The sequence below is a fragment of the Bos indicus x Bos taurus genome, chromosome 20, assembly GCF_003369695.1.
Source record: "Bos indicus x Bos taurus breed Angus x Brahman F1 hybrid chromosome 20, Bos_hybrid_MaternalHap_v2.0, whole genome shotgun sequence".
Classification (NCBI taxonomy): domain Eukaryota; kingdom Metazoa; phylum Chordata; class Mammalia; order Artiodactyla; family Bovidae; genus Bos; species Bos indicus x Bos taurus.
Window position 1 is genome coordinate 31,973,042 of NC_040095.1, and position 20,552 is coordinate 31,993,593.

The 20,552-nt window shown below is 42.3% G+C and overlaps 1 protein-coding gene across 2 annotated transcripts in view; it reads right to left on the reverse strand.

The window, feature by feature from the left end:
* The window catches only part of GHR (growth hormone receptor), a 310,378-nt gene extending 290,033 nt beyond the window's left edge, over positions 1 to 20,345 (reverse strand). The window contains exons 1-2 of one of the 2 annotated variants that reach the window (XM_027520485.1): positions 20,123 to 20,230; positions 19,370 to 19,551 (exon numbers count right to left, since the gene is read on the reverse strand). The gene's annotated coding sequence lies outside the window, so the exon portion shown is untranslated. Of the gene's footprint in view, positions 1 to 19,369; positions 19,552 to 20,122 lie in introns of both variants that reach the window. The other variant, XM_027520486.1, reaches the window with a different exon arrangement.
* Positions 20,346 to 20,552: the final 207 nt, after the last annotated feature.

Consider the following 20,552-nt stretch of genomic DNA (forward strand, 5'->3'; position numbering starts at 1 on the left):
AGATATCCATGTTGTTTATCTTCCCAGAGTCAAAGTTTGAATGATTTATACAAATTTCTTCTTCTGAATTTCATGACCCAAGTTCCAAAGCAACCAAGGGTAATTTTCAGTTGGGCTACTCAAGGTATAGAGAGCAGTCAAAGATTTCACTGAGTATTCCGTATCCTTCATGTGATATGTTAAAAAAAAAAGGAACTATTGAAGGACTGAGAAATAGAGGTTAACAAAGCAAAGTCAAACACATTATAAAATAATAAAATATTTGAATTATGATACAACATCAATGCCCACTCTATTGAAGTGCTTAATTCTAAAGCCTATTATGGACCCTGGATCAACTTTATTGTTAGAGCACAGGAACTCACTGGAAAAGACCCTGATTCTGGGAAAGACTGAAGGCAGGAGGAGAAGGGGCGACAGAGGATGAGATAGTTGGATGGCATCACCAACTCGATGGACATGAGTTTGAGCAAGCTCCGGAGTTGGTGATGGTCCAGGAAGCCTGGCATGCTGCAGTCCATGGGGTGGCAGAGTCAGATACGACTGAGCGACTGGTCATGTCTGAATTTTCTGATGAGCTTCTTGGTCAATGTATGCAGATACCAAGACAACAGATTTTACAAATTGTTAGGCAGGCTCAGAAAATGTTTCACAGATCTAAGGCTGACAGTTTAATCCAGATTACTAAGAAATATACCATGCATGTTTCATAATACAGATTTGTCAATGACTGCATGACTATCAAAAGGCACCAAGGAGAGGGGCTGAGCAAGCAGGTGGAGAAGAGTGGGAAGGTGGGAGGATAGTATCAAGAGAATAAGCTCCAAAGCAGAAGACATATGTCTTCATTTTAACTGAGTTATTTACCACTTGTAAATCTCTGGGCAAGTAACAACTTCCCTGAGTTTCATTCCCTCATCTATCTAAGGGGCTCAAGGTATAGGCTATGTGACTCACAGTTAGCAGAATTAAATGTGACAAGTACACACAAAGCCAGGCACATGGAACTGACTGGGTCATGTCTGATTGAGGGGATCCTGCTTCACCTTTGATGTTCAGTACACAATGTTCAAAATAAAATTTCTTCCAAGTCATCATACTGCTATGAGTAATTCTGAGCTAACTGATGGTGGCTCAGCTACACATAGCCCTACCAAATAGTCTTGTGCTTTTGATGTATTTGTTTTGAGACCATACTCTGTGTTCAACATATTGTTGGAAACCAACATCATTGGATTTTCACTCATAGAACATACTATTTAGTTACAAAGATTAGCTGGTTGAACATATAACAGCACCCTCATAAAAGAGTGTATGTGCTGTATTTTAAAATTTTATAATTAAATAAAGTGTGATACTCTGGAGTGAATTCTGAAATGGAAAAAAGGACATCAGTGAAAACACCAAGAAAATGTGAACAAAGTCTGGAGTTTATAGTTTTGTACTAATGTTTGTTTTTAAATTTTGACAAATAAACCATGATTATTGGTGTTAACATTAGGGGAAACTGGGCAAGGGACAGACAGGAACTCTACAGTTTTTGCAACTTTTCTGTAAATCTGAAATTAGTCCCAAATAAAAAGTTTATTTTAAAAACTCATATTGTGCTATCCGACGCCAGATGCCTGTCCCTTCCCCAAGCCCTAATATGGCACACTGCCTGATTTCTCACTGCACCTGTATTTCTCTGCCTGAAGGTTCTCTCTTGCATCTGGAGATTGCTTTGCCCTCCTGAATGTTAGCGACCAGGAATTAATGACTGATGGAAATTGGTGGGTAAATATTCACATTCTTTCAGCTTTGGGCGAGAGGACTCTGAGATGTGTATTTTGCTGGGGCTCCCAAAATCCCTCCAAGAAGATGACAAACTCCAGAAGACGACAAACTGCCAGTGACAGTACCTGGCTTCGTAATGTATCCTTTGTTGGCTCCTTTCCCTTCCTTTTTTCACTCTCCCAAATAAACATTTACCCAGATTCCTTCTGTTATGGCTTTCTTCTGGGAGAAATCCAAACCAAGACACAACTCAAGTGAAGAGCCTACTGAATATATCAGTTTAAGGTCATTATGGAGAGAGATGGGGTTTCCCAGGTGGCACTAGTGGTAAAGAACCCACCTGCCAAATGCAGGAGATGTAAAGACACGGCTTGAATCCCTTGGTCAGGAAGATCCCTGGAGGATGGCATGGCAACCCATTCCAGTATTCTTGCCTAGAAAATCCCACGGACAGAGAAGCCTGGCAGGTTACAGTCCATAGGGTTGCAAAGAGTTGGACACAACTGGAGTGCCTTCGCATGTACAGAGAGAGATAACAACTGACCTAATTTTACCTCTGGTCCCTCATTCCATACTATGAGGCTGCTAAGCTGCTAAGTCGCTTCAGTCGTGTCCGACTCTGTGTGACCCCATAGACGGCAGCCCACCAGGCTCCCCCATCCCTGGGATTCTCCAGGCAAGAACACTGCAGTGGGTTGCCATTTTCTTCTCCAATGCATGAAAGTGAAATGGGAAAGTGAAGTCGCTCAGTCGTGTCCGACTCTTCGCGACCCCATGGACTGCAGCCTACCAGGCTCCTCCGTCCATGGGATTTTCTAGGTATGAGGAAATCCCACCAAATTATAAATACACTAGGAACTGGCACATGAAAGCCATGCGTGTTTGGACATGCGGAAGGGAAATAAATTTTTGGAAGAATGGTAACAAAACTTCCATGAACTACTAAAATGCATTCATTCAACCAAAACTTAGGAAGGATTTTCTATGGGATATAAAGTGAACAAGACAAAAGATCTGTACTGTTAAAGGGAGATGGACAAAAAAATAGAAAAACAAATTAATAAATAAGATAACATTAGGTAAGTTGTAGGTGCTGTGATGAAAATAAAAGAGATATATGATAGCATCCCCTAGTTGAGGAAAGACTACTCTAGCTAGGGGTCAGAGAAGTCCTTTTGAGAAGGTGACATTTGAGCTTGGGCCTGAATGACAAAAGAGAACTAGTCTTACATGGATGTATATGTATATATATATGTGTGTGTGTGTGTGTATACACACACACACACACACATTCACACCTCTATCATATTACAGAGTCAGGCCTGAGGAGTATAATGTCCTTTCATAAAGTATTATCTCTCTATCCATCATAAAATATAGACCATCTGGTTATTAAAAATAGGAGGTTTACTTGTTAGATAAAATACTAAAGTATTTGCATCTACAAATGAAAAGATAAGATGTCTGAGCTTTAAAATACTTAGGGGCAATGTGGAAAGATTAAACTAGATTAGCAAAATATTGATGACCCTGCAAGCTCAGTAATGGGTACCTGAGGATCAAAATACTATTTGCTTTACTTTGTTTATGTAAAACTTCCCACAATCAAAAGCTTTTTTAAAGTAAAATGTATATCAAAGAAAAATAGAGAATTCTCAAAGTTATAGAAGTCTCACCTCACCAAGTTTTCATCAGCAAATTAGAAGTTCTACCATGAACAGGAGAACTGTGGAATCATGAAGGCATAAGGAGAAACTCTGGACTATGCGTTGAGAAAGGAAATTACAGGATATCCTTTCAATGGAATGCTGAGCCTCCAGGGATTACCTGATCCTATGGGAGTCTGGGCCTTTGTCTTTGACTATGCTATTTTATAGCTTTGCAGAATCAGAAGTTAACTTGTAGAAATGAGCCACAAAAATAGTTTTTGTTCAAATAAATGCAAATCAGTTGTATCCATGGGATGTAATTGATTATTTCCCTATGGATAAGTCAGAGTTTACAAATTCATTTCAACATTCCTCTACTGTATCTACATTTGTGTGGTTCTCCTTTGAAATTACTATGACATCTTTTCAAGTTCCTTCATTAATCAATATCTGTATTATTTTACATGTTTGTTTTCTATCATGGTTTTACCTTTTAAGAAAATTAACCTTTAACAAAGAGAAGCAACTTTAAAGTGTTCCAGTAATAGAAGATGTGCACTTAGGTGTCAAAATCTGCAAGTTTTTTCAAAGTCAAGGACTGAAACACTCTTGGGCTTTTGTGCTCATCCCCCTAGGTTCTCACAAGTCAAGGCACATCAATGTAGGCTGTTCTGTCCTCAGAAAAGCCTTTTACTACAAGCCCTACCACCCCAACTGGCCAACTTTCAACTGTCCCTTAACTCACCAAGCAACACTTTGCCTACACTGACAGATAGCAATCTCTCTGACAAACATATATATCCAGAAATGGCTTATGTTACTGAGGTTAAAAGTCAAATTTCACAAGCCACTGATAATCATCTGGGTATATCTTTCATTTCTGTTGTATAGTAATAGTCTAGGCACATTAACAGAGAAGTCACAAGAAACTAATCTCTGGCCTCTTCTGAAGGAGGAAATTTCAACAATTCAAACAAACAAACAAAAACACTTCAGGGACTCGTTAAAACTGTAACTTGGGTTGATCAGTGAAAGCAGAAGGGGGGAAAAAGCAGCAATTGGTATCAAATAACCTTTTAGGAGGAAAGTTTTTAAGGCTCGCTCTTAGAGCAAGATGGTGCTGCTGGTCATCCATATGAGCCAGGCATTGTTTGGATTCATTTAAACTACATCAACTTTCCCAAGAATCACTATCCCCCTTTTGCAGATAAAGCTCTGAATGATTCATTAACTTGCTGAGAGTTGTAAAGGTAGTAAATGGCAGTGAAAAAGTGAAAACGTTAGTCGCTTAGTCATGTCCGACTCTTTGCAACCCCATTTTCGACCCCATGAACTGTAGCCCACCAGGCCCCTCCGTCCATGGAATTCTCCAGGCAAGAATACTGGAGTGGGTTGCCATTCCCTTCTCTAGGGGATTAAATGACTGAGCTGGATTCAAATCTCTTCAGATAAGCCAGATTTGTGTGATTCCAAAGCCTACTGCATGCCCTTTCCAAAATGCCAACCTACCTTTAGGCTTCTGCAGCGGCTGCCACCCCAGAAGACATCCGCCAGCCCTGACTCACAGGCAAATCTCTGTGTGTTCCCAGGGAAAAGAACTGCTGGTCAAGTGTCACTTGTCTTAATCCATAACCCACCCACTCCTGAATGATGGACATAAACCACATGCTATAAACAAAATAGTGAATGTCAATGTTTATGAGTGGGACTGTGATGTAGCAGAAAGAACCCTTGAAAGAAAGCTAGAAGAACGGGGCTATAAATCTGGCACTGTCCCTGGGGAGTTTAATGCTGGGGAAGTCTTGTCACTCCCATTTCCTCATCTATAAATAAAGGGAGGATGTCAGATTCAGCTTTCAGCAAGGGTCCACCAGCATTCTCCTTTGTATAGGGTTGCCTCAGGCATTACAGAGATTTAGCATCCTGACTCTAGGCACTAAAAGTCCATAAATCCTTCCAGTCCTTTGAACAACCCTATTTCCAAATGCCCCTATGCCCTGCTTAGCCGAATGGTTGAGAATCACTGGTGAAGGATATCAGATTCTAGGAAACTCCATGGCTCTGTAGGCCCAACACTGTCAGAACAAGGATGTGGCAGGGAAGTGTGGCTACAGGAGGAAATCCCAGGCCAACTCTACCATCATAGGGTACATTCAAGATCATATTCTTAAAGAGAAACCACAATGTGGGCATCTTTAATAGACTTCTTGGAATACTGCTAAAGAAAGAAGTTTTTAAATTGAATTTACATAATGTTCACGCAAGAGAAGTCTACAGAGACACCTGCAAGCATCACCACTGTCTAGCAAGCACTAGGTTCAGGATGGCCATGTCCACCTGAACAGCCACCCAAGGGAGGGGCCTATAGGGCACATCTGTAAATCCATAATTAGCAATGAGAAGGGCTTCCAGCAGGAAACCAATCCACAGCCTGCTACACCCCTCCTGCTCCCTGTTACAAATGACCCCGCGAGCTCCAGACATACCTCCTGGAGCTCAGTTCCCACCCTTCTCCCGTACAATGTCTACATATCCAAACAATTCACTGTATTTTAAATCCTGGCTTTGGAGCCACTTTGTCCATAATGCCTCACCTCAAATGCTTTAGCTCAAAACAGATCTCCCTTCACTCTAAATAAATGTCACATTTACATTCTGTAATATAATTTTTTGTTAAATTGTGTACTTGTCAGTACATAGGCACTCCACGTACATTATTAGTGTTGCCTTCCTAACTTAATTGCTAGGTCCTCAAATCAAAGGTTGGACAAGGAAATGGCAACCCACTCCAGTATTCTTGCCTAGAGAATCCCATGGACAGAAGAGCCTGGTGGGCTGCCGTCTATGGGGCCACACAGAGTAGGACACGAATAAAGTGACTTAGCAGCAGCAGCAAATCAAAGGTCATGTCTTATACTACTTCTGTATTCTCCAGTGTCTCAAACATTTCTGGGAACATGGTAATGGCTCGATAAATATGTGTTCTCAACAAAGGAAACTATAAGCAAGGTAAAAAGACAACCTTCAGAATGGGAGAAAATAATAGCAAATGAAGCAACTGATAAAGAATTAATCTCAAAAATATACAAGCAGCTCCTGCAGCTCAATTCCAGAAAAATAAGTGACCCAATCAAAAAATGGGCCAAAGAACTAAACAGACATTCCTCCAAAGAAGACATACCCATGGCTAACAGACACATGAAAAGATGCTCAACATCACTCATCATCAGAGAAATGCAAATCAAAACCACAATGAGGTATCATCTCATGCCAGTCAGAATGGCTGCAATCCAAAAGCCTATAAGCAATAAATGCTGGAGAGGGTGTGGAGAAAAGGGAACCCTTTTACACTGTTTGTGGGAATGCAAACTAGTACAGCACTATAGAGAACAGTGTGGAGATTCCTTAAAAAACTGGAAATAGAACTGCCATACGACCCAGCAATCCCACTGCTGGGCATACACACCAAGGAAACCAGAACTGAAAGAGACACGTGTACCCCAATGTTCATCACAGCACTGTTTACAATAGCCAAGACATGGAAGCAACCTAGATGTCCATCAGCAGACAAAGGGAAAAGAAAGCTGTGGTACATTTACACAATGGAATGTTACTCAGCTATTAAAAAGAATGCATTTGAATCAGTTCTAATGAGGTGGATGAAACCGCAGCCTATTATACAGAGTGAAGTAAGTCAGAAAGAAAAATACCAATACAATATATTAATGCATATATATGGAATTTAGAAAGATGGTAACAATGACCCTATATGTGAGACAGCAAAAGAGACATAGATGTAAAGAACAGACTGTTGGACTCTGTGGGAGAAGGCGAGGGTGGGATGATTTGAGAGAATAGCATTGAAACATGTATGTTATCATATGTGAAACAGATCGCCAGACCAGGTTTGATGCATGAGGCAGGGTGCCCAGGGCTGGTGCACTGGGATGACCCTGAGAGATGGGATGGGGAGGGAGGTGGGAGGGAGGGTCAGGGGAGGGAACACATGTACACCCATGGCTGATTCACGTGAATGTATGGCAAAAACCACCAAAATATTGTAAAGTAATTAGCCTCCAATTAAAATAATAAAAATAAATAAATTTGAAATGACATAAATAGAACTTGGATAATACTTGTGAAGTATAAAGATGAAGTCTGTATAAAGATGATTCTTTCCAATCAACCTGTGTTATATATCTTCAAGTAATTTTAATGTATAAGGTAAATACATGATTGATCATGAAAAAAATTTTAAATGACTATATATTATGTGGTATTATCATCAAATATATATTAAAATGCAGACAAATCAAAACACATGTTTAAATACAAAAATAAATAAATAAATAATACATGTTCTGTCTTTAATTTTTCACAGTAATTCCCAAAATACCAGTTCAGTTCCGTTCAGTTCAGTCCAGTCGCTCAGTCGTGTCCGACTCTTTGCAACCCCATGAATCGCAGTACGCCAGGCTTTGCTGTCCATTACCAACTCCAGGAGTTCACCCAGACTCATGTCCATCGAGTCAGTGATGCCATCCAGCCATCTCATCCTCTGTCATCCCCTTCTCCTCCTGCCCCCAATCCTTCCCAGCATCAGAGTCTTTTCCAATGAGTCAACTCTTCGCATGAGGTGGCCACAGTACTGGAGTTTCAGCTTTTTAGCATCCTTCCTTCCAAAGAAATCCCAGGTCTGATCTCCTTCAGAATGGACTGGTTGGATCTCCTTGCAGTTCAAGGGACTCTCAAGAGTCTTCTCCAACACCACAGTTCAAAAGCATCAATTCTTCAGCACTCAGCCGTATTCACAGTCCAACTCTGACATCCATACATGACCACTGGAAAAACCATAGCCTTGACTACAAGGACCTTTGTTGGCAAAGTAATGTGTCTGCTTTTGAATATGCTATCTAGGTTGGTCATAACTTTCCTTCCAAGGAGTAAGCGTCTTTTAATTTCATGGCTGCAGTCACCATCTGCAGTGATTTTGGAGCCCAGAAAAATTAAGTCTGACACTGTTTCCACTGTTTCCCCATCTATTTCCCATGAAGTGATGGGACCGGATGCCATGATCTTCTTTTTCTGAATGTTGAGCTTTAAGCCAACTTTTTCACTCTCCACTTTCACTTTCATCAAGAGGCTTTTTAGTTCCTCTTCACTTTCTGCCATAAGGGTGGTGTCATCTGCATATCTGAGGTGATTGATATTTCTCCTGGCAATCTTGATTCCAGCTTGTGTTTCTTCCAGTCCAGCGTTTCTCATGATGTACTGTGCATATAAGTTAAATAAGCAGGGTGACAATATACATCCTTGAAGTTCTCCTTTTCCTATTTGGAACCAGTCTGTTGTTCCATGTCCAGTTCTAACTGTTGCTTCCTGACCTGCATACAAATTTCTCAAGAGGCAGATCAGGTGGTCTGGTATTCCCATCTCTTTCAGAATTTCCCACAGTTTATTGTGATCCACACAGTCAAAGGCTTTGGCATAGTCAATAAAGCAGAAATAGATGTTTTTCTGGAACTCTCTTGCTTTTTCCATGATCCAGCGGATTGGCAATTTGATCTCTGGTTCCTCTGCCTTTTCTAAAACCAGCTTGAACATCAGGAAGTTCACGGTTCACATATTGCTGAAGCCTGGCTTGGAGAATTTTGAGCATTACTTTACTAGCATGGGAGATGAGTGCAATTGTGCAGTAGTTTGAGCATTCTTTGGCATTGCCTTTCTTTGAGATCGGAATGAGTAGGTTGGCCAATTTTCATCCTGCAGGCTAATAAAATATCTTATTTATTCAGCATCTTTTCCTAATTAGTTTTCAAAGTACTTTTCAGATGACATAATTAACTCTTGCATACCTTATATGTACTGAAAGAATAAATAAAAACACTAAAGTGTACAGGACAAAGGCAAAGAGAATTAAAATTTCATACTCTGTGATGAGGGTATACCAAGAGCTGGCAGACAGGATGATTATTCCCAGTTCTACTGCATCCTGTGGAAAAATTAAAAATGTTTCCACCTTGCTTCAAGGTTTCCAAGGCCCTGAACAAGATCCACTTTGGAAACCTGGTCATCATGTTTGGGTGCCATCATTAATCTAAGGTGAATTAACACTAAATTTGCATTATGAGCTTAGAGTCTAGTGATCATCCAATTCTATCCACATCCTTTTGCCCCCAACTCTCCACGTAGGTCTTGTCAACAACCTCAACTTCTGTTTTACTACATACTAACGTCGTTAGTTCTTCTGTATATTCTTGTCAATTCTTCTTAATCTCTTTTGCTTCTGTTAGGTTCTTACTGTTTCTGTCCTTTATTGTGTCCATCTTTGCATGAAATATTCCCTTGATATCTCCAATTTTCTTGATGAGATCTCTAGTCTTTCCCAATCTACTGTTTTCCTCTATTTCTTGGCATTGTTCATTTAAGAAGGGCTTCTTATCTCTCCTTGCTATTCTCTGCATTCAGTTGGGTGTATCTTTCCCTTTCTCCCTTGCCTTTCACTTCTCTTCTTTTTTCAGCTATTTGTAAAGCCTCATAAGACAACCACTTTGCCTTCTTGCATTTTTTTCCCTTGGGATGGTTTTGGTCACTGCCTATTGTATAATGTTATGAACCTCCACATAGTTTTTCAGGCACTCTGTCTACCAGATCTAATCTCTTAAATATATTCTTTACCTCCACAGTATAATCATAAGGGATTTGACTTAGGTCATATCTGACTGGCCTAGTGGTTTTTCCCTACTTTCTTTAATTTGACCCTGAACTTTGAAATAAGGAGCTCATGATCTGAGCTACAGTCAGCTCTGGGTCTTATTTTTGCTGACTGTATAGAGCTTCTCCAACTTCAGCTACAAAAAATATAAAAAACATAATCAGTCTGATTTTGGTATTGACCATCTGGTGATGTCCATGTGTAGAGTCATCTCTTGTGTTGCTGGAAGAGGGTGTTTGCTATGACCAGTGCGTTCTCTTGACAAAACTCTGTCAGCCTTTGCTCTACTTCATTTTGTACTCCAAGGCCAAACTTGCCTGTTACTCCAGGTGTCTCTTGACTTGTCTCTTGACTACTTTTGCATTCCAATCCCCTAGGATGAAAAGGGTATTCTTTATTTGGTGTTAGTTCTAGAAGGTCTTGTAGGTCTGTACAGATGTTCAAAAAAGGTGTTAATGACATAGATGATGATGGTGTGGTCACTCACCTAGAGCCAGACATCCTAGAGTGTGAAGTTAAATGAGCCTTAGTACAAACAAAGTTAGAGGAGGTGATGGAATTCCAGCTGAGCTATTTCAAATCCTGAAAGATGATGTCGTCAAAGTGCTGCACTGAATATCTTAGCATATTTGGAAAACTCAGCAGTGGCCACAGGACTGGAAAAGGTCAGTTTTCATTCCAATCCCAAAGAAGAGCAATGCCAAGGAATGTTCAAACTACCACAATTGTACTCATTTCACACGCTAGCCAGGTAATGCTCAAAATCCTTCAAGCTAGGCTTCAGCACTATGTGAACTGAGAATTTCCAGATATAAAAGCTAGATTTAGAAAAGGCAGAGGAACCAGAGCTCAAATTGCCAACATTCATTCGATCATAGAAAAAGCACAGGATTCCAGAAAAATATCTACTTCTGTATCACTGACTACGCTAAAGCCTTTGACTGTATGGATCACAACAAACTGTGGAAAATTCTCAAAGAGATGGAAATACTAGTGTACCTTACCTCTTTCCTGAGAAACCTGCATGCAGGTCAAGAAGCAAGAGTTAGAAACGGACATGGAGCAAACTGGTTCAAACTGGGGAAGGAATACGTCAAGACTGTATACTGTCACCTTTCTAATTTAACTTCTATGCAGAGTACATCATATGAAATGTCAGGCTGGACTAATCACAAGCTGGAATCAAGGTTGCTGGGAGAAATATCAACAACTTCAGATATGCAGATAATATCACTCTAATAGCAGAAAGTGAAGATGAACTAAAGAGCCTCTTGAGGAGGGTGAAAGAGAAGAACAAAAAAACTGGCTTAAAACTCAAATTCAAAAAACTAAGATCACAGCATCCAGTCTCATCACTTCATGGCAAATAGGTGGTAGAAAGTGAAAAGAGTGATAGATTTTCTTTTCTTGGGCTCCAAAATCACTAGGGACAGTGATTGCAGTCATGAAATGAAAAGACACTCACTCCTCAGAAGGAAAGCTATGACAAACCTAGATAGCATATTCAAAAGCAGAGACATCACTTTGCCAACAAAGATCCATATAGTCAAAACTATAGTTATTCAAGTAGGCATGTATGGATATGAGAGTTAGACCAAAAAGAAAGCTGAGCGCCAAAGAATTGATCCTTTCGAATTGCGGTGCTGGAGAAGACTCTTAAGGGTCCCTTGGATGGCAAGGAAATCAAACCTGAATATTCATTGGAAGGACTGATGCCGAAGCTGAAGCTCCAATACATTGGCCACCTGATGCAAAGAGCTGACTCACCCTGATAGCTGGGAAAGATTGAAGGCAGGAGGAGAAGGGGATGACAGAGGATGAGATGGCTGGATGCATCACCGACCAACTGACATGAGTTTAAGCAAACTCTGGGAAATAGTAAAGGACAGTGAAGCCTCGCATACTGCAGTCCATGGGGTCGCGAAAAGCCAGACATGACTTAGTGACTGAACAAAAACAACAATATCATTAGTAACATATCAGTATTGAATGTTTATTCTATGACAAACAAAGATTGTTCTGGACATGTCCCTATTGGAAATATTGTGCTGCATTGACTGCTGATAAAAAGACATCCTTCCTCTTTATTCTGCTGCTCTTTCTTTAGTCTTTCTGACTTGTTCGGTATAAAACTGGTGTCTTTTCTGTCATCACCATCTTGGCAGGGATCCTGGTATCTTCTCCCTTTATGGGAAGAAACCATTGTAGAGAGTTTGTCTTCAGGAATCTTTTCACAATTTCTCATTCACTTATGCTTTTCCAGGCTCTTCTTTACTTTGCTTTATCAAATTGAGGTTTCTCCCGGGTAACAATAACATAGCTTGAAGATGTCCAAAGAAGCCACTGATAGGGTGAAGTGGGATCATATGCCATCATCCTGACCAAGGACAAAGCTGAATGACAGCAATCATAACTGGAAGTCTAACTGAGGACTCATCAGCCATCCTCAAACTTGAGATGATGTATTTTCTGCATCACAGTAGCACCTTCTAGTTTAATGAGCAGGAGAAGAAAACTTTGTAAGATTCTGTTTTGTAATGATCTCACTCTACTTTTTTGACATGACCACTCAAAGATTTAAAAAAAAAAAAAGGTGGATATAATGTGATGCTTTGATAAAGGATATTTTTAAGAAAAAAAATGAGTTTTTCTATGCACCAATGACTTTATCATATGTCTAATACATTAACAAGTGTTAGTTACTCATTTGTTTTCGACTCTTTGTGAGCCCATGGACTGTAGCCTGCCAGATCCCTCTATCCATAGGATTCTCCAGATAAGAATACTGGAGTTGGTTGTCATTCCCTTCTCCAGGAGATCGTCCTAACCCAGGGATTGAACCTGGGTCTCCAGCATTGCAGGCGGATTCTTTACCATCTGAGCCACCAGGGAAGCCCTATACTAAAGGATACCTCTCTTAAGGTTTTTAATTATATATTACTTTAAATGTTTTATTTTGTAAACAACTGAAGATATAATCAAGGAGTTATTACAGCAAATGTCTAGCATAGCAGGCTGTCCACCATAGACCAATACATCAAAGCACCTGTTCAATTTGCAAGCCCTTTTGGTTCTAATGCTGACTGAGGGATTTATGGGGTACTTTCTACCACTGGTGCCAAATCTCCATGAAGTGAGCATTTTCCTTAGGATACATTTTCCACTGAGAAGCCCAGCCAGAAGGGGATAGACTTGTTTATATTTAAACAAATTCACAATCTAAGAAGTCTATTTCATTGGGATTATAATGACATTCTTCTAAAGAAAACTGACTGAAGTCTAGTCAATAACAAAAGATGCAAGCCCTAATCAGAGCAGTAAACACATCTGGAAGTTTTAAGGACTCTGTAGAAGAAATTATCTACTGATTTGGGAACAGAGTATTTGAAGGTGAGAGGCTAATTAAAAACACACAGCCAAACAATTTGACGAAATCATCGCCTTCCTATGAATCATTACTCAGTGAAATGGGGACCTGACCTAAGGGTTCATTCGCCTATATTAAAAGGTAGTAAGAAACACCCAAAAAGGAAGTTGAGACTAAGCAATGACCCTCTCTGTCATCCTTCTTTTAAGAGTCTGGTACTCTTCATGGAAATTTGTTTCGCTCAAAATAAAAACAACAACAAAAGAAAAGAAACTACTTCAGGAAGACCTCCTGCATTAGACTGTGAGGAGCTGGTATTGTTTAGAAATGGGAGCTGGAAGCATGGTTGTGATTACATTTTTATCTGTTTTACATAACTGATTTTTAAAAATTAACGGTAAGGAAAGAGAATCATTAAACAGTATTTCTTGATGCTTATATCCAAAATTGTTGCACACTGTTAAATAAATGGTATAAATTATAGCTCAACTGTCCAAGGTAGCCCACATTAAGTCAAATAACACTCTTTCCACATGGCTGTGTCTACAGCATTCAGCGGAGTGAAACAATAAAAAAAATGAATCACATTTATTTTGTGTTCTTGAGAATCCCACAGCCTAGAAAGGAAGACAGATATGTAAAGAGTAGACCACGAGACTGAAAATGAGTGAAATAGGTGTTCCTACAGATGTTCAAGCAAAGCCCAAAAAGATCTGAGAGAGAAATTCAATAATTTAATGGATACAAATATAGCTCTGCAAAAAATCCTAGGAGATCATCTTGATAATTCCTCTCTTTTTGCTGTTTATTTGTTATTAACTTGTGAGAAATATGAAGCTCAAGAAAGTTAACTAGTCTGCAAGAATTACAAAGCCTATTGGAAGCAGAGGTGAGGAGATCCAGGTTTCCTGACACCTACTTTATGTCACATTATGTCATCCTAACTGGCAGGTTTCTAATATCAAAGCAGAACTTTGGTTTAGAAATTATATATTCAAGTATTTATCAATAGATCTGATATATTTGAGGGAGGAGGGTGAATAAGAGGTAGGGAGTAGTGAAATAGATTAAAAAAAATTTTTTATTGATGTATAGCTGATTTACAATATTGTGTTAGTTTCAAGTGTACAGCAAAGTGGTTCAGATATATATATACATACATATATATGTATATACATATATCTTTTTCAGCTTCTTTTCCCACATAGGTCAATACAATGAAATAGATTTTTGAACTTTAAAAAATGCACTTTATCATTGACTATTTCCTCCCTTTAAATGAGGAAAGAATAAAGCAAGGAAGAAAATGTAATATGAATGGAGACCTTAATGCAAGGGGGATGGGTGAGGACTATTACTGCAAATAGACACACACACACACACACGAAGGGGACAGCATGGACAATTGCATCTAAGAGCACAAGACTCGCACTGGCCCCTTGTCTTGACTGAAGTTTGTGCACAAGTAGGATCCTCTGACTCCAATGTTCTTGCCTGGAGAATCCCAGGGATGGGAGCCTGGTAGGTTGCCGTCTATGGGGTTGCATAGAGTTGGACACGACTGAAGCGACTTAGCAGCAGCAGCAGCAGGATCTTCTGATAGGCCCAGAAGTCAGTCTTTATCATAGGTTAGTTTTCTCTCTTTACCAAGAAGAAATGGTCATTTCTTTCACATCCAGACTTGCTGATATAAACAACACGGTCATCATCATCAAGCATAAACACTTTCTGCAGGAAGACAGAAGAGTCTCGGCTGGGGCAGATTCTCAGCCGGTGGCAGAGGAAACTCATAATTTAGTCGGGAAGCCTCAGCCGGATACACAAAAGAGAAATCAATCATAACAGATAGGTGTTTAATACCAAGTCCAGGTCGTAAATGCTACATGTGGAAACACCTCCGTCCTGGCACAAAATACTCACAGAGGAGAAAATACTCACTGGCAGTAGGCACAAAATATTCACAGAGGAGAAAATTCATTCTCAGTGGAGTTAATTTGCATGTTGGTAGTAAAGTTCAGACTCAAACTGGGCTCAGATGGGTCCCAAAGCTGTTGCCTTTGCACCACGCCCTCTCCCCTGTATGCACCAGCTTTGCTTCCTCCCTCCAAGGTGAGGACTTGGTAAGTGAGGAGTATCAGGGAGCTCCCTGAATACTGAGATATAACTGCTCAAGACTTCCCTGTGGCATCAGCAAGCATTTATCTCCAGAGGAAGACAAGGTTGTTGACTCAGTTCATGTCCTATATGTACATCTTCAACCCCATTTGCCTGAGGAAGTGTCTCTGTCTGATGTACTTTCACTTCATTTAGGGCCAGATAGTATAGTGTCTAGGACTTGGACAGAACAAGCCTTCAGTAAATGCTGACTGCAAGTACCAACTCACACTTGTGAAAAGAATCTCACAACATCATCTCTACCTGTCTGTAACGCGCAGCTGCAATTTGCTCATTTTCAGAATATTCTACATCTGCTATTCAGGGCTTGGTATTCCTTGATAGTAAGAAATGAGAGAGCTGTCTTCACTGCATGTAGAATTCTATTCACCTACACAGTATTATATTTTCCACAGACTCATTGGGAGTTCAGGCATGAAATAAAGTCTTGAAACCATTATATCATAATGTTTTGACTGTGGATGATTAATAATCTGAGAAGAAATGAGTTGTTTACAGGTTTGAAATTAGTGAACAGTGTAATGAAATGGCTAAAAGAGCTCATGAATATTAAGCTGACTTAATTGGAAGGACTGGTGCTATGGCTGAAACTCCAATACTTTGGCCACCTCATGCGAAGAGTTGACTCATTGGAAAAGACTCTGATGCGGGGAGGGATTAGGGGCAGGAGGAGAAGGGGACGACAGAGGATGAGATGGCTGGATGGCATTACCGACTTGATGGACATGAGTTTGGGTAAACTCCGGGAGTTGGTGATGGACAGGGAGGCCTGGCGTGCTGCGATTCATGGCGTCGCAAAGAGTCGGACACAACTGAGCAACTGAACTGAACTGAAATGAATAGATGTAGAACGTCCAGGACTCAGCATTTCACATCTATGTTTTGGATGATATACCTTAGGAAAGATGGTGAGAATGTGGACTCAAGGACATATTGGTCAGGGCAGAAATGTGTGGCACTCCACAGTGGGTGAGGAACAACTCCGAGAACAGGCAAAAAAGAATTCAGGAAGAAGGAGCAGGCTATTTGTTCTCCATACAACACTTAAAGGGATGGGAGATTAGATTCACTGTATGTGGTTCCAGCGGAGAAGGCAATGGCACCCCACTCCAGTACTCTTGCCTGGAAAATCCCATGGGCGGAGGAGCTTGGTAGGCTGCAGTCCATGGGGTCGCTAGGAGTCGGACACAACTGAGCGACTCCACTTTCACTTTTCACTTTCATGCATTGGAGAAGGAAATGGCAACCCACTCCAGTGTTCTTGCCTGGAGAATCCCAGGGATGGGGGAGCCTGGTGGGCTGCCGTCTCTGGGGTCGCACAGAGCCGGACACGACTGAAGCGACTTAGCAGCAGCAGCAGCAGCATGTGGTTCCAGTTTAGGCCAGTAAGCAGAAGAAAATGTTGATTCAGTACAGGCAGAACTTTCTAGTCATGAATCTCTCCTAGAAAAGACTGGCTAGTGAGGAAGCAAGATTTTCATCTGATTATTTCCAAGAAGAGCTCAGCTGGTCCACTAATAGGGATGGCTCTGAAGTGGTGGTTCTTGCCCCTGGTAGGGAGTTCTCTCTAAGTCAGTGGTCACACTAATCAACCATGTTATTGAGTATATTCTTTACTTTATACTGTCCCAAGTTTTAAAAAATATCACTTTACCAAAAAGACATCCTGTATTGCCTTGTTTACCCAGCTAGCAAAGGTATGACTCTATCCTTAGAACACTTTGATTCTTATCAACTCAAGATTCAGAAAATGATTAGGTGATTTGAATACTCATATTATTTAAGTCACTACCACAGTTTATAGGGTTTTCTTTTTCAAAAAGAAAAAGAGGTGATTTGTATGGACATATGTGAACACACACACAAAATAGAAATTATTTTCATTATTGACACACTTTTTAAAAATATATTCTCTGAAAGTAAACCAAAACTCTGGAATTGTGCAGTTTACCAGTGGAATGACCATAAGCATAAGGTTAGTAGATTTAAAAAATACAACCCATGCCTTTTTTCTAAGCGAACCATTATGCTGTGCCTTATTCTTAGTGTATCACTCAGATCTATCTTTATATTAACAACGCTTACTAGCAGATAGCCCAAAAGGTTTGCCAAGTTGGACCAACTTTAAGATTTGTTTCCATGTTGGGGTGCTTCATATGCTTGGCAGAAGCAGACTGCAATGAGGGTTCATTTATTACATTATGCTATAAACATGTCTTGAGCTAACAAGATACTCAATATGACAATTCCATAGGTTACTAAGCACTATAAACATCTGTTAACACAGGCACCAGAGATAGCACAGAGAAGGCATCTAATAATAGAATCCATTTAAAAAGTTTATGATGTGGAGTCTGCTGTTTAAAAACTAACAATCAAAAGCATAGCCCCAAACTCTGCCTAGAACAAATATTTGGCAGGCAAAGTTATGCTCAGTTTGAAAAAAGAAATGCACTGGTGTCGTCACTTTGTCAATGCATTTATAGATTTTCATTTCACACGTCTGCCCATGAAGTGCTGGTTTTCCATGCTGTTCAGGAGATTTAAACTATAATTTCACTGTGATATATTTACTCCAAAAGAAAAACTGAATGTTGACTCACCAACTTTCCTTAGACTCATGTAAAGCAAGAAGATTACAAGAGGGAGGAAGAAGATGAGAGATGGGACATACTTAAGCCACAAACAAAGGTTTTCAATGGTCTCTGGCTTAAAACACATCCTTCCAGCTCCATCTAAAGTCCATCTGAAGGGAAACCATCAATGACCCAGACTCCCTGAAATCTAATCTGGCAACACTGATCTTTGCTTTTCTCAGAAGCAAACAATCCTCAGTCACAGAAAAGATGGAACCAACAACTCTCGTCCACTAAATTTTATTTCGTTTCTATCCAGCATTTTAATTTCTAGAAATGTTTCAATACTAGTTACCTGCAAAGTCTATATACCCTGGAATCCCCAGAGAAGAGGACTTCCAAGATGACAACAACTGCTCAGGGCACAGAACTGCCACGGTGAGGAAAGGTGAGTGCCTTCCCAGGCACACACACCACGGAGTCTAAACTCCGCAGAGACTGACTACAGCACCCTGGGAATCTCAGATCCACCGATCCAAACTGCGTCCGCGTCTCCGGGCTTCTGGACCCACACATTCACACATCTCCTAGACCCTCAGTCCTCCTGTGCAGGTCTCCTAAGAGCTCCAGAAACCTCTACCACCAGCCCTTGGATGGCTAAGGGATTAGTATTTTAAAGTCTGTGGTACTTAAATCCCGTTCAGCAACTCCTGCGACTTCCCAACCCTCTGGCTTCCCGTTACCTTTCCCTGTCCCTTCCAAGGTCTTCTGGCGGCACAAACAGAGGGGCAGCACCTCTCCGGCCTCCTCCCCCCAACTCCCCCGCACACCCTACTGGCTCAGGCTCCGACACGCCCCCCACCCCCAGGAGCACACATGGGCGCACACACACAGCGCGCACGTACACCCATTCAGCACTCAGACCCCGCAACCGGCCACCGACTCCCGCAGCGCGGCCCCAACAGGCGTACCCTCCTGCTCCGGGTTATATACAAAGCACTCACCCCCAAATAGAGTTCCCTGTGCACCCGCAAGTCGGTGACCCTGCTCAGCACCCTCCCACTGAGCACCGCCAGACTCTTCACCCCAGATCCGACACTATCCCACTCACCCGCGGCTCTCTTGCCTCGAGCAGTTCTGTCAAAACTTTGAGCCTGGTCGATTTCATAACCACAAGTGTGTCCAGGACTGGAGGAGCTCGGCTCGCCACGATCTCCACCCACCTCAGCTCATGCGGACTGCTGGCCGTGACTCTAGCCCCAGCTCCGTCGGTGCCAATGTCCCGGCTGCAGCCTGCACAAACGCACAAAGGGTGGTGCGCTTTGGGGAAGAGCGCGAGGGGTAGAGGCGCACAGCCGGACCACCTCCTCTCTTTTGCCCTCTCCCTGCGCAGCCTGGGACCTCTCCTCGCTCAGCAGCTGAGTCTCTGCAGTTCCTGCCCCAGCCTCGCTGACTGATGGTGTCAAACAGAAACGCTCGCAAAACTTCTAAGACTTGAACAAAACTGGATTCGGAGGAAGCCCCTCCAGGCACCGCAAACACGGGTGGATGCAGGCGCCAGCGTGGGGCGGTTCGCCTGTCACCCCTAACTCCATGATGCCCCCCACTAACTTACACACACACACATACACACGTCCAGAGCGTGGATCGGGTTACAACTACCCACCAGCTGAAAACAACTTCTTGGCGAGGAGGAGGGGCGCACCGCCAATCCCCAAGTCACCAGGACAAAAATTATCAGTGTAAATACGTAAGACAGATTCCCCAGTTTTCATAAACAACTGGCGTCCCAGGCTCCACTCCCAGGCCCCCCGACAGAACAGTGGAAAAGTAACAGCCCGATCCCGGACCTCCCTTCCAGTACCTGCGAGCCGAGCCTCGGGAGAGAGAGCGCGGTTCGCGTCCGCGCTGGGGCCCAGGGCGCGGGGCCCTGCGGCCCCCTGGGTCCCCGCCGCCGCCTCGGCTCAGCAGCCGCCGCCGCCGCCGCCGCCGCTGCAGCAGTCTCCGCTGCCGCCGCCGCCGCCGCTGCTCCCCAGACCGCCTCCTCTTCCCATGGCTGAGCCCTGCTCCGCGGCTCGCAAGCTGTCAGGCTCGGGGAGGGGGGAGGGGGCGGGGTGAGCCGGGAAGGGAGGCTGGGAGGGGAGGGGTGGGAACCGGCGGCGGCCGTTCACCAGGGGTCAAGCCGGGCCCGGCCAGCCGCCCCCGGGAGCCGGGCGGCCGCAGCGAGGGGGAGCGGGAGTTGAGGGCGGCTGGTTCGAGACCCGCTGCGGAGGCGCCGAGCGCCGTCCCGGCCG